Source organism: Strix aluco, chromosome 7 (assembly GCF_031877795.1).
Source record: "Strix aluco isolate bStrAlu1 chromosome 7, bStrAlu1.hap1, whole genome shotgun sequence".
Classification (NCBI taxonomy): domain Eukaryota; kingdom Metazoa; phylum Chordata; class Aves; order Strigiformes; family Strigidae; genus Strix; species Strix aluco.
The window spans coordinates 9816773-9830762 of record NC_133937.1 but is presented as its reverse complement, the minus strand read 5'-3'; positions in this window follow the sequence as shown (position 1 = coordinate 9830762).

Here is a 13990-nt window from a genome sequence, read left to right as displayed (position 1 = left end):
ATCTCTTGAAACCTTGCTCAGGTATAGGTTAGACCTTAATCATACAGCCAGTTATTTCTACATGTACTTATTTTTTTATACATTAGTACAGTTTCCTAAATGTCCTGTGGGGTTTTCCAGTTCTCTGCTTTTTTTTTTCCTTTTGTCTTATGGCCTCACAGACACTTCAGTGGCAAAGTGACCTCCACCCTGGGCTCTGGGCTGTACATCTCAGGGGCCTTCTGGGTCTCTCATTGCTCCTCTTATTCATAGTAATCTTCTGCTCACAGTCATATTTTTTCGGTTTCTTTAAACTGCTTAACTTACTCCCATGAGCAATTCTTACAAAAGAACTATAAAGCCAAAAAGTAAAAGCAAACATGAGGCACCTCGGGGAGGGCGTGCATGCTTTTCAGAATTTGATGATGGTTCTTCAGGGAGCTACATGTATCTGAAAAAAAGTGTGTTATAGACAAAGACCAGTGGTTCCTCTTCCATGAATCTCTCATTAGGCCATTTGAATCATTCAGCTACAAATAAAAAAAAATCTTATGTTTCTAATCTCCTTTTTACCCTTTTCGTGCTCATCTCCAGATATTCAGGGCAATGATTAATTTCCATTTTGAAGTATGGAAAAAGTAAGCTCACATATTATTGTGTTTTTTCTGTGCTCATTCATGTTGCTGACTTTCATCTTGAAAGCTTTCAGGATTAACAGAGAACATTTTAAATTTTTTTCTTTTTTCATACTAAGGTGATAGAGGCAGCAGCCTTAGTAGAAACAAATCCTTTTCCATCAGGAGGAGAAGTGTTTATAATGCAGCTCTCTTTATCATCCTACAAAATAGGAAATATTGCAGCTGCTCTGTCTGCCAACTTGAAATGTTCAGAACCATTTATGCTTTGTCATTACAACACCTACCATTATTTGCTTGACCAGGAAAGTATTTCAGTGCTCTTATGATAAATATTTTGGTTATGAGTATTGTTAATTTTGCAATGTATGACATAATTGAGTTCCCTTAAACATTCATAAATTGTCAGGCACTGTAGGTACCTATCAGCATCCTCTCTGATTTTTTTCCCCAAATTTGATAGTTCTATGAAATACATGAATAAGCAAGATTTAGAGACAGGCAGATTTAACAGGTTGGAAAGACATTAAATAAATGTAAGGCAGATTCCATCTTACGATGCAAGAAAAGATACAGGTGACTTTCCATCACCCCCTGATCAATCTTTATTGTATTGCAAAGGCTGAAGTAATTTTGTTCAGTTTTATGAGCAATAAGCTGGTTGCTCAAAACTACCAAAAGACTGGACAAAGATAAGGAGGGGACAGTACCTTTTCCAGAAACTTGATAGGTCTGGCCTTGCCCTGTCTTTCTCAGAGAAACTATGATTGATGTAAGAATAACCCTAGACCAAAAGCCACAGTATCACTCTATACTTCCAGCAGCTGCTAGGAAATAAGATTTCCTATTCTACTTAAGAATGAGGCAGAAATGACAGTTTTCAGGCTCATAGGATAATAAGATTCCTCAAGGGCTCTCATAACTTAGCTTCATTGCTAAATGTGGTTCATGTTTGAATGGTATTTAGAGGAAGATCTTATGTGAAGAAACTGTGAGCCTTTCAGTGCCTGACTACCGCATACTGACCTGAGTGAGAGCTCATCCTTGCCAACAAATATGAACTAGCAAGGGGGTAAAAGCCTGTTGTCATACCCTTTTATCTCTCACTGCAGCTTGGTTTAGCCAATTTCTAGCCTCAGATGTCTTCATTTAAAAAAGGCTTGTAGTACCACAAGCATAGCACTGAGGCATAATTTGGAGAGACGAAAGTGGCAAGGGAAAGAGTATTGCTTAAAAAGAAATATATATGGTTACATAAATGAAGAATTACCAGAAAAAAAATGTACAGGAAAAGAGAATGAATTTTGATGAATTTTTGATAGCAAGGTAGAATGTGGGTTTCAATGTAGTTTTTGAAAAAATATATTCACTGCAATGTTTCTCAGTTTAGTAGTAATTCTTGGATATACCTGGCTGAAAATTGACCCTGGAAACCATTTTCAAAGAGAAAAACTTGGTCTCGGGTCTTTGGCTACTAGAGTTCCACAATTCTGCTTTGAACAGACAAGTCCAACTCACTCCCAGCACAGAATCTGCTCCTCTCCTCTGTTACAATCCTGATGACTAAATAGAAGCAGAAATGGAAAAAATTCTCAAAGAATTGTGGAAAGAAGTGGTATACTTCTTGCGAATTGCTCAGGCAATAACAGCAGTACACAAAACTAGATTTGGGAGCTGGATAAACATCCAGCTTCTAAGTGATGTTTCACTCCTGCAGTAAAAGTGCTACATATTTGAAGAAACAGAATGAGAAGTGATTTTTCTTAAACTGAGAGAAGTACTACTCAAGGTATAAGATCAGCAGAACAAAGAGGTTCCATGAATCACAATTTCCTCTGTTTTCATCTTTTCCTTTTTCCATTTATGGAATGAAAATATCAAGCATGCAGATAGCTTACCCATGCAATGCTTCATTTCATAGGTTTTTTGAGAGAAGGCAATAGAGGAAAAATATAATAATCACATCTTGCCTGTCATATCATAACCATATTGTAACCTGGAAGATTTAGAAAGGGGAGAAAAAAACTGAAACATTTAGAAGATTGCAATGCATGGATGTGTATGTACAAAAGAAATCCTTGGCTAAGAAGTGATGTTTCTCACTCTTCTTTGCTAAATTGTGGTGCAGACAAGGGAATTTCTATGTGAAGCAGCAGCAGTAATCCCCATCCCCCCAACTGCCACAAGGTTTCACAGCCATTTGCATAGTAGGAATTTCTTCTGAATTTCCTGACCTCCCCACAGAGCTCATAATATGGATTTCCTTAATTTTACATAGCTTTGTTTTAACCTTATATGCCGTGTTCTTGACAGTACTGGCACACAGTAGCAGCTTAGACTATAATAAAGTGTTAGTTTTTGCTTGTTTCCATCCCTGCTACAGTCATTGGTGTGGATAATTACCATATTCCTTTCTCTCTCCCCCTTTCTTTTTTAAGCCTATTGTTCCAATTCTGACAATGGAGGAAACACTCGGGATGCACACTCGGGATGCCACCATCACCTTCCATTTTGTTGTTGCACTGCTCTGACTGTTTCCAGGAGCTGCTTATTCCATCTCTCTGTTGCCCAGGGAAGATGACCAGGAGCAGAAGGAGGGATGCAGGAACCGCAGAAAATAGCCCTGGAGAGGAGGAACTTTGTTAGCTCATTTGGCCCCATTTTGTGGACAAGTCTTACTGGTTCCGGTGGCTCGGGTTTCAAGCTCTCCTGTAACTTTGCCCTCCTGTAACTTTATACCTCAAACTTTACACCTTGCTCAGGTGGAGTCTGGGAAGATCATCTGAGCTGTCTTTAACTTAATTTTTTTAGTCAAGGATTTAGGGATTAAGAGAAAACCACCAATTGTTGTTTGCATCAACAGACTCAGTTAATAAATAACACTGTGACATCATACCCCTCTTTGCCTTGAAAGATACTTCTGTTCTTTTTTTTTTTCTTCCTTGTTTCTTTAGTGCTTGGTTTTTCAGTATGTCAACAGAAAGTGAAAAATCATTTCAAAACAGTATAAAAATGATCAGATATGAAAGTCATGTTTGGTGTGAGATATGGTAACACCACTATCCTGAAGTCAGCTTAAAGTCTGTCTTTCTCTTGAAACAGTGGGCTCTGGAGAAAGCCCTCAAGCCCCATATTGCTTTTAACTTTTTTAATCCCCACTTGCTTCAGCACTGATCTGACAAACTGTTCTGCTAGTGCTCAACTCACTATTATTGGATGATTGATTGGCAGACTTCTACCTTCTGAGACAGTGTGGCTACTACTGAGCCTGTGCTCCTTCGACTGAAAAAAGACTGATGAATTTAGTGTTACTTTGCTTTCTGAAGAGCCTCCTTACTATCCTACAGCTCTTCTGACACTTCCAAAATACAAAGTCAAGTTTCCCCTCTGCCGTTTCCCTATTTGAAATGATTATTTTGTTGCATTTTGGCTGCACAAAGTATTGTAGTTCAAAAGTAGTACCAACTCTCTTAAATGAAAGGTTGTTGTTAACCTACATCTTTTGGCACTGGTGTACCAGATCACAAAAATTCACCAAGCAGTGAAGACTGAGGTAGGAATGGTAATGAATTTAAACCAGAAATCCTCAATGAAGCCCTGGCAGTAGAACAAAATAAAGGTGTGAGTTTATCCCAAGCTGAAAGAAAGGCTTCATTTACAACAATTAGATCTGGATTAATCTGTGTTGTGGGTTTGAGCTAAAATCTTGTTCTGGTTTCATCTCTTTTCTTCCACATTGCTATTGGCATAAATTGTAATGACCCCAAAGACATGAGATAGGAAGATCACCTATGGCACTGGGAAGATCTACTTACTTTCTTCTGGAAAAACTACTGAAATCAATGTGTGAGATCACCAAATCCATAGATACTTGCTTCAAGTCCATTTCCACAAAGGACCCCTCCCCCCCTCCAAATGACAATTAGTGTCTTTGTGCCAGCATGCTTAATAGATTTAGCAGTGAAGCACACGTGAAGAGACAGCACTCACGCTTTTCTGAATTCAATCTAATGCAAACTGTTTATAAACTAGAACATTTAGCCTGTTTATAAACTAGAACATAGTACCCCCACCAGAAGTAAAGCATGCTAAAATATGTTCTTTAGTGATGGGAATAATGACTTATGACTAGCACCTTTTATTTCAGAAGCTGGCAGGTACCATTTAAAAATAGTTTAAGTAAACCTGTATTACACTCATATGTATTCAGATTTTACTAACACAGAGCTAATGTCACAGTGGTTAGTTCATCCGCTATTTACATTAATAACAATAATAAATATTATTCTTCAGCTTCAGCATAGCTTATATTCAACTATTTTGAAAAGTTTGGCAAATATTAACCCTTACACATCTCTAAGTCTGGAAGGTGTTATTATCCTCCCTGTGAAGAATATGAGTGCCGAATATGTTAAGTAATTTCTTCCAAAGTTTCTCATTGAGATATCTGATACTTTCTAGCTTATTGTCCTTTCTCTTAACCATTACATTTTATTGATTTTCAAGAAGCACCTAAAAAATGAAGGTAGAAAATAAAACCCAAGACTGTTTATGTGTGGCAGAATAAAAGGAAAATCTAAGTGAGATGGACTGCAACCGAAGTGGAGCTTGGCAAGTAAAAGAGGATTGGTGCTCTTCTGTCCCATGGCAATACTTTTATTTTCGAATGTCTTTATCAGATACAGCACTGAGAAACAATACAGCATGTGTAGGCAGGCTAATTAGTTTGTTAACAAGGTTAATCATTGCATCAGTATGGTACCCTAGCCTCCTGCTGTTATCTGTCCAAGAAAACTGGCTAATGCAGTTCGATGCAGATTTTTTTTTTATGTTAGGATACAGCTTTTGCCTTTCACCTTATACTTGAGAAGTATTTTAGAGACCACTGGCAAAGAAAGGAAAAGAATATTACATGTTGATTTGTGTATTTAATACTGTTAATGGTCTTTTTTGGACTCAGGAAGAGATAGAACTGAAAGAAAATTTTAAAAAATGGTTTATGCTGCCATGGTTTTGAAAACACCCCAACATTTTTCTTTTAAATTTTTCCTTGAAACAGTGTGGCTGGACATCTCCTTTTGCAGGAACTCCAGCTACAGTTTATTGTTCTTTGTTCACTTTCTACTTTTGGTTGTGTTGTGGTTTGAACTCAGCCGGTAGCAAAGTGCCACGTGGCCAGTTGTTTACCTCCCCCCCCCCCCCCCCCCCCCCCCGGTGAAATAGGGGAGGGACAGAAAAAAAAAAAAAAGAAATTTGTAGGTTAAATAACAAAAATTTACTTAGCAAAAGAACAATAGCAATGATGGTATCCCAAACCGGGTAAATGCAGCAGTGGCTCACCGAACGCCGCCCAGCACAGAGCCCAACCACAGCCCGCCCTGCCAGTCCGGAAAGCAAAACCCAAGCAACCACACGCCCGCCTATATGCTGAGCTTTGGTGTCACGTGACACGGAATGGTCCAATCAGGACCCAGCCCTCCGGCTGTGCTCCCTCTCAGCCCATGGAAAGTTAACTCTATCCTGGCCAAAACCAGGACTGGTTGCAAGTTGTCAAACTAGGCCTTTCTCTTTCTTTCCTCACATTTAATGGAAATACACAATTCTATTCTGTTTTATTTTCCCCTGGCTTTAGTTCTCTGCCGTCTTTGCACTGGTACTTCACTCCCCTGACACCCCAAGCAGACCTGTGACAGACTGAATGAATTTCAGTCCCCTTCAATGAAGCCCATCAGTGTTATCAGACTGTAAATCTATTTTTTTTTCTAATTGTTTCTTTTGTTTTTAAATCTTTTCAAGAGAATAGCTGGATTCCCACCTAGCCCGTTTCAATGTTGAGCTCTGAGGTCCTAGATGCCTTTACAGTCTGCTGAGAAAAAAGCACACGGGCCCAAGGAACATGATTAAAATGTTCAACTGCACCTAAGATTTTGATATAAATATTTGCAAAAGACCAGGGCTAGAAGATTGAAAGAGAATAGGATATAACAGAAATGCCATAACTTTGAAACTATTTTTCAATAAAATAAAACTATGGTTGAACTTCATGTTGGAATGCCAAGGTGCTGTGATAAATGGAGGACTCAATTCTGTTTCACCTGCAGGAAAGGGAAACAAATTCTTTGCAATGCACTTTATTAAAATGCTGATTTTGACTTTTTGCCTATGACAGGGCAATCTGTAAGAGAAAGTAATAAGGCAGCAAAGCTTTGAATCTTAATACCTCTCTTCCTCCTGTTGCTTCCCTTCATGTTTTTCTCCCCTCCCTTAACTAGCAAAGGATTGTATGACTATGACTCAATCACATACAAAATTAAAAATATTGTACAAAATTAAGAGGCTTACCCTTACCTGCTTCCTTATTTACCCATGTAACTAGATACATAAAAATCTCAATAGTCCCAAGAAGATGTTATCTGAGAGTACCAATAGTGTGGCTATGTGACTCTTTTCCAGAAAACTGACTTAAGCTGATGCTCTTAGGTCATTGTATAGGAAATCCAATTTGAAATTGGTTTCAAATTAAACTCATACCACTTGGTGTAATTTCCTGCTGCCTATTTCTTCTTAGTGGCTCATGGCTTGTGTTACAACGTCCTGCAAAAGTGTTATCTAATGGATTTAGAACAAAATGAATTAAGAAATATCTCCCATATTGTGTATTCACCAGGTTATTTAAACTGAAAGAATTGATTTTTTTCCAGTCAAGTGTCATGCTAAAAACAGATCTAGGAAAACAGCTGGTGTAAAAAGAACAACCAAACAAACCAACAAAAAAACAACCATGAAGGCTCTGGGCAGAAAAGACTTCACTGATATTAATAATGTTCAATTTTAAGATTGCTGTACTGGGAATTCAGCACAGGAATGGAGGCCTGTGGCAGAAGTAAACAAAGCAAAAGCTTGTGAAAGAGGAGCATCCCAGGATCTCACAGTCTCGGCTTAGCCAGTAACTTGGTGTCTGACCTTGGATAAATCACTTGTCTGATTACATCTCAGGAAATCAGCTGGAAAACAAGTATAAAGGATGGCCTCTCTGACAAGCTGCTTTGAACAAACTGAAATGTGGTCCTGTGACATCCCTTATTGACATGCATTTCTTTAGATAGAGGATTGCCTAATGGGTACGTTGTGGGAGAAGGGAAAGAATAACCAAACATGACAGATGCAAAATGTACCTATATTCATTTACTGCTTAAAAGGTTAGAGCTCCTATTCATTTAAGGTCACAGCAGTACACAGAATAAGACAGCAAAAGATTGGTAGCAAAGTAGGTGGTTCTCCAACTGCTTTGCTTCAGATTTTGCAAACAAAAAGTCAGATTTAAGTGGTTAGTAAAAGGTTCAAAATTCTTTTGATTTTATCCCAACCTGTTCCTCCATGCCAAAAGTTATAGTCTCAGTTGGACACAACTAGTGAATATGAAACTTCTGGCACGTGAAGCCTTACCCACTGTTTTACCCAATTCAACACAGTCCCAGCCCAATGCACACATATCACCGACCTCTCAATGATTCATAACCCTTGTTATAAATGAAATATTACTTTTTGAAAAGAGTTGGAAGTTCCTCCCGGAAGAAGAGGAGCAGACAATGTTGATGCTATGGCTGACGAGCTGCTAAAATGTGTTTCAGAAATCTTGAAAGAAAAAAATGTACAATTTATGTAGGTGAGTATATATATGAGTTAAAAAATCCACAATATACAGTATGTTCCTGGTGACTCCTTAAACATTGATGCTTTAGTTTTTTAAGCTCTGCTTCTCAGACTAAACGTATGTATGCAACTTGCCGGTTGCTAAGGTAACAATCACTTGGGGAAAACAGCAGAATAAAATAGACTTATAAAACCTACATAAAAGTGACATTAAATGGCAATGGCTTCCCTAGGCTTATAGTAACTCCCTATATGTTCATGAATATACATATCTAATGCAAATGTTTCCATTTCCCAGGACTTACCTAATTATGTTTCTGTTTTGAAGGTAAATGGCAGTGCCACTAGTATTTGTTTCAGAAAGAAAAATATGAGTTAATAAAGGAAATGTACTTTTGTCTAAAACCATCACCAGTTAGTGCTTCAACACATGAAATATTTACAACTATCCCCTGCCACTGTTTCTTCCCTGAAGGGACATTCCCCAGCACAGCTTCAGGGGCTGCTGAGGGACCTGTCACCTGCTGTTCCCACCCTTGAGCCTGGCCATACTCTGGGGCACAGGATGCACTAAGAGCCATGACAGTGGTGTCTTCCTCCCACAGCTCTTTCCATCATACCCAACACACAACACTGTCACAACTAGCTTGGATTTTCTTATGCTGCTGCCTTTTTGTAATCTCATGAGTTTCCTTAGGAGTGTGAGCCTCAGACAATTTGACTATAAGTGGATACTAACATCTGTGGTATTTGAGATAAGGCACATGGATTCATATTGCACCCCACATTGCCTTCCAAGCTTTATTTTTATTAAAAAAAATATAGTTTGGTTTAACTAATGAAGATATTCTGAGGCTGCTTTAGTTAGTAATAGGCTATAAAGGATGCTCCTTTTATTTTAAGTAAAATTTTAACTATTTTAACAAAACAGAATTGAAAATTGAAGAAAGTCATACATGTGACTTTCTTGTTTGGGGGCTTGTCATCTTCCCTCTGGGAGTCATCTGACTCTTCCTGTAGATCTCATATAGCAAGTCCTACCAGCTTTGGAGGATGCTTCACCGATGTCAGGAAATCATTCATTCACCTAGGAAATTTTTTCTTTATATGAGGTATCTTCATCAGGTTTTTGGTACATGTGAGACATGCAGTGTTCTTAGATGATGATGACTTAGAGCTGAACATTAGAGCAGAAAAGGGAGTCTCCTCTGCAAGAGTTGCTAACAATTTCTAACAGGCAACAACTCATCATAGTCAAAGCATTTGGGGTGACTGTTCAACATCGGCTTCTTAGAGGCTCAGTCATCATTTTCTGATAAGAAAGCGGAAAATAAGGGTGGTCACAGACGTAACAAATGCAAATCAGATAGAAGCACAGATGTAGATGTTGGCAGTATATAAAACAAGAAAACAATGAAGCATTCCAAAACTGAAGAAAACCCTCTATTCACCCTTTAAAAGTAAACATATACAAAGGCCTAGATTCCTTTAACAAGAGGCACTTGAGCATTCAGTTTTGTATAATCAAGGAAAAGATAGGAATAAAAACCAGGGTGTCTCCTCTAGCAAAGAGCCACCACCCAGAGAAGGAATCTGAGGTGCCCAAGGTGCTGAGACAACTCAACAAGATGCCTCAAGACAGGCATGATAAATTCAAGTAATGACATTCATTGCATGCTCTCAGCAGCTCTCAGACTTTATGCTGAAATCTGGTCATAATTTTCACACCGGTGAAAGATCACTTGCATTGCTGTATATGTTTCATTTTTAGGAAAAAACAGGGAAAATGCAAGTCTTCAGGCTAAACACTTTGCAGTGTAAGATTGTACTTGGCCATAATAATAAGGTTTACATTAGTTCGGATATATGTTGTAAACGTCTTTGAAACTGTTTGTCTACCTGCAGGATAGCAAAAAACCAAAAAATAATAACAAGGCAACTTTTGGAATTGAAAGATGGTCATAGCTAAATAAAGCCTCTCTGAATCCAACTTATACCCTGAATATCCCAGGGCAATCCAGTTGTGACTAGTGTTGTCTATCATCTTGATTCCCTGACTTCCTGACTGTGACTCTCAAATACTGATTTCTAAAATGTTCACCCCACTGGCAGGCTCTGGCTAAGGCTCCCAGCGAGCTGAGCGAGCAGCTCTGCTCTCTTTTCAGCAAAGAATTGTGCCCTGTGGCACGTGCCCAGTACACAGGAGGAAACCACGGTGGGGAGGGAAAGGGAGCACCTGCTCTGTCCAAGGAAGGGGACAGCAAAACTCCACTTTCTTTAGTGTTTCTTCCCTCTGGCAGTCAGAGCAGCAGCAACGTCGTTTCTAGAGAGAGAGGCATTAACAGTCCCAGTTAGCAGGCACACAGCAGGTTGCCAGAGGAAAGAGGTAGTTTGGAGACTGCAGCTGGGAAAGATCCCTCCTGCTCTTTTTGTACAAGTTCATGGTTTTTATCCTCATGGACTAGAAAGGTTTGGCTTCTCATTGTGTTGACATGAATGCGAATGAGGCATCTGCCTCATGAAAACATGAGGACCATCGGCACAAAAAGAGCTTTCTTCTTAAATTGGCATTTCCTCTGCTGAGAGTGTTTTTTGTCTTCACTAGCTAATGTGCTCAGTGTCCTCTGCAATGCTTTTCCTATTAAGGAAAGTCCAAGGCACTGCATGAAACACTTGATTTCACACTTCACAGTGGCTCTTCCTCCCTGGGAATTACAGCTGCTCCTCACGACAGGCACCAGGCAAAAAAGTGCATGTGTGTGCACATGGGGCAAAATACTCCAGTCTGTGATACACTGATGAATTTACAACTGCACAGTAAATCTCAGAGCAGACAAAAGCTGCCATTCATTACTCCTATTTTGTCTATAATTTTCTTCATTATATTTTAATACCATCCTGTCTATGAAAAGAAAAATTATGGGGACCATTCAAGTACTTTCTTACCATTGGCAGAAGGGGAAATCTAGGACACAAGTCAGCGCTCCAGAAGGATTTCGCTGTATGAATTAACCTGTGCAAAAGAAGAAAAAACACCTAGTTAAAAGTAAGTGATATTAAACAAGAGCTGACACCAAACTCTGCAAGATAGATCGGTGTTACAAGACCAATTTAATAGCCTGAGAAAACTGACAGCAGCAGGCAGTTGTTGCAGCAAGTCTGGGACAAAACCTCCTCGTGATACTTTCTTGTTTTGGTGCAGGATATGCCCAGGCAGTTCCTCACCCTCTTAATGATCTCTGAGTCACCAGAATCAAATCCAAGCATCTCATTATAACATCATTTGGAGAAGGCCAGTGTGTCCATAATCACCTTCAAGCGTGAATTTCTTTAAATGAAACCAATGTGTTTCAGTGAAGCATGTGCTAGGAGTCTCAGGTAAGTCTTTCAAAACTTTCCTACCTCAGATAATTTTTTCAAACCTACAGCTGCTATTTTGGAGTAGCTTGGATATGGCAATATATAGTGGAAAGAAGATTCTTATGGCATGAGAGTGATTTTCATTGTAATCTAAACAAGTGCCAAATTTTATTTTTAGGACAAATGGGGGAGTGGTAAGAAGAAAGAGTCACACATCACAACAGTAATTTAGTATAATTTACATAACTAATAAAACTTTTCCTGAGGTTTTACAGTGGTACCTTACAAGAGACATCTACTATCTCTATGCTGATTTACTTTAAATCTCTATGTTGACTTAAATGGATTTTTTTCTTCTGTGAGACAAGCAGAAAGAGGTGTCCTTCTGAAGGAAAAGATACATTTGTCTCTCAGCCAGGAATAAGTAACATGAATGCATGCACATCCAGAGAGCCAGGGGAAGCAAATGGTCCTCAGGGTTGCTGGGGATACTTTCAGCAGAACTGGTTTTTACACCAACATTTGGCAGCTCGTCCCCTATTTGATGGTGGAAAAATGGATCCTTATGATACCTCTGATAGGGGCATAAACTATGGAAAGAAATGGACCCTGTGCTGAATTGGACCTGAACCTCTGGCAATCAAGTCTGGCCCTCCTGAAATTATTGGATTCACTAATGGGATCATTCTCTGGGAGGAAGGAGATAAATATCCAGACCATTTATCTCAATCAGATTATTAAACATTTAAAAGTGGCATTAAAGGGGATGATATTCAGGCTAGTGCGCATACCAGAACTGGCAGCCCGAAAGCATATTAGCAGTCCAAATTGCTAAACCCTGAATCTGGAAGTGCTAATCACAGTGTGCTGGGCTGGGTGTCTGGTGAAAATGAACATCATTTGCCTGAGGCCTTGGCACTGTAGTTTGACTGTTCAACACTACAGTAAAAGCAGTCAAACAGAAAAAGCAAACCAATCTTCAGGAGAGCTCTGCGCAAAAGCTCAGATCCTTGACACAATAGCTTTGTTGTGGTATCATCCTTATTTTTAGCATATTTTGATAGAAGAAGCTTTTTCTTTTTGTCTCAGCCTGATGACAGTTAATTAAATAAACGTTTCCCTGGATCCTGATGCATATTTTATCGATTGTTCAAAGAAAAAAACTGTTTGAACTGAGGTGGGTAGATGGGTGTGGGGAGTGGAAGCCCTTACATAAATAACCACATCATTTTATGAATCATCACTTAGTGTTTTTCATCATCTCCTCACCTTTCTCTGATATTTCTTCTCCAGAAGTCCATTCTGTTTGCTTTGCTAAATTGACATATGAACAAATCAATCTGTCTGAGCAGCTAAGCCCTATGCATCTCTGTTCTAAAAACTGAGGAAAAAAGAAGAGAGGAGAAATTCCTTCTGGAGTGCGTGCAGAAGATTTGTTCCTTTTTTCTGGCAATTCAGTTAAACCCTAAAGGACCATTCATTAGGTTTTGATGTTGAATTTTGGAACAGAAAGGCTACTAATTGGAAGCACCAAATGGTGTATGATCACTTATGTGCCTTGACCTCAAAAGGGAAATCAAACATATCCTTAGAAATAAATACAAAAAGCCAAATTCCTTGCACCTTTGAGGATAACCACCCACATATTCTGTGGAGCTCTGCTGGGTAATTTGAAGAACAGCAGGAGGCTGAGGGAGAACTGGAGCCTTTCTCACCCCTTCATGATCTGAACCCTAAAGAAGGGAGTGAATGTGACAGCCAGTGTAGCAGGAACAAGAAGGAAGATGTTCTTTCCAATTGTCTTTCCATTTGCTTTTCTTCATGAAGGACAAGAACAACCCCTTCCTAATTAAATACCTCTAACCCTGTGGCTACTACATTAAAAAAAAAAAGCAGGAAAGAAAATGTTATTCCAAGCAATGAACCAATTACACTTATGACACTTTTATACTACATCCCAGAGAAACACCAGTTTTAATATTTTATGTGGCTAGCCGTAGAGAACACAGCAGGAATTTCCTGACTAGGATAGCAGTTAGTGAGGGTGGATTACCCTTTCCTGGACACTAGTGGCTTTTCTCCTGTGCAGAAAATTTTGATTCCTGTTCTATCATTATAAATAATTTGTAGTGTGTCTTAATTATCATTAACATAGCAGATAGCAGAGGAAAATGTGTGTGACAAAAATGGCAAAAATGTAACGGATTTCATTGGTGAGGAAATTATTCTTTCAAAGACTCAAAGATTTTAACCATAGGATAAGCCTCAGTCAGTTTGTTCTGGAAAATTTAGGCCACCAAACTTCACACAGTGACTTCTGTAATGAACCTAATAACTTAAAGATAAACTAAAGCATCTATTTT